This window comes from Schistocerca gregaria, chromosome 3 (genome assembly GCF_023897955.1).
Source record: "Schistocerca gregaria isolate iqSchGreg1 chromosome 3, iqSchGreg1.2, whole genome shotgun sequence".
NCBI classification, from domain to species: Eukaryota; Metazoa; Arthropoda; class Insecta; order Orthoptera; family Acrididae; genus Schistocerca; species Schistocerca gregaria.
In genome coordinates, this window is record NC_064922.1 from 26,662,182 (window position 1) to 26,663,206 (window position 1,025).

The following is a 1,025-nucleotide window of genomic DNA, read 5'->3' on the forward strand; positions in this document are numbered from 1 at the left end:
AAACGAGTACTGTGTGATCTGCTACCCAGGAGGTACCCAACGAGGCAGCACGGCTAGCTCAGTCGGTAGAGCAAGAGACTCTTAATCACAGGGTCGTGGGTTCGAGCCCTTCGCTGGGCGGAACGGAATTTTTCTCCACTGCAGATGTAAATTACCGATTTTCTGATTAACGTGATGTAATGGAAATAGCAACTTTAAAATTTGCCTACGTCTCAATCAGTCGCAAGGAAACTGTATTTGAAGGTGAAGGTGATTTTGTAGACATGTGAAAGTCATGTTCTGAAGTGAAGGTGGTTTTGTTTGAAGAGAACATCGGCTACGTGTCAGATGTGTAGCCAAGCAGTAATGGGTCGCCATAGCTGCTAATATTAGTCAAAAATATGAAGTGTTGTCAGCTGAAGTCTGATGATTCAGACGACCGTGCGGCGAAGTACGCAAAAGTTCCGCTAGGCCGCGCCTCTTTAGCTCAGTGGTAGAGCACTGGTCTAGTAAACCAGGAGTCGTGAGTTCCATCCTCACAGGAGGAAGACGAATTTAGGAAATCAGTTGCGCGTATCTGTGATGGCGAACAATTAGCGAGAGGCGTTTTATTAAGAATTACTCTCAGATGTGATTAAGGCGAATGGCGCTGATAAAGCATTTGCCAAAGCGGTACGTCATAAGGTGGGACGAGGCAGTCTGAATTACATTTTATAGATGTATTTCTCACAAATCTCTGAGCCTCTCGCGGTCGTCGTCGTCGTCGTCCGCGTCGCCGCCGCCGCTTCTGCAGAAGTAGCAAATGGCCATCGTTGCAAATGCGGCGAGGGACACCCTGCCATCGATTCTGATTGCGCAAAGTGTGTGGTCTTGTTTTCCTGTCTATGTTTGGTCGGTCTCATAAGAGGTTGAATGTAACGAATGGGTGGGAAAGAGTAAGGGGCAGCGGCTGTGTGGAACGAAAACACAATTCCTCAGGGGGTGTGAGCGTTTTGAGATGAATCGTATATAAGTTATACTTGGTCGTCAGTGACCGTGTGGCCTAA

General features: G+C 47.5%; 1 non-coding gene across 1 annotated transcript; it reads left to right on the top strand.

Moving 5' to 3' along the window:
* The first annotated feature begins 455 nt into the window (after positions 1-455).
* Positions 456-527, top strand: Trnat-agu (transfer RNA threonine (anticodon AGU)). Its single transcript has one exon. It is a non-coding gene; the product is annotated as a tRNA-Thr (tRNA).
* The last annotated feature ends 498 nt before the right edge of the window (positions 528-1,025 follow it).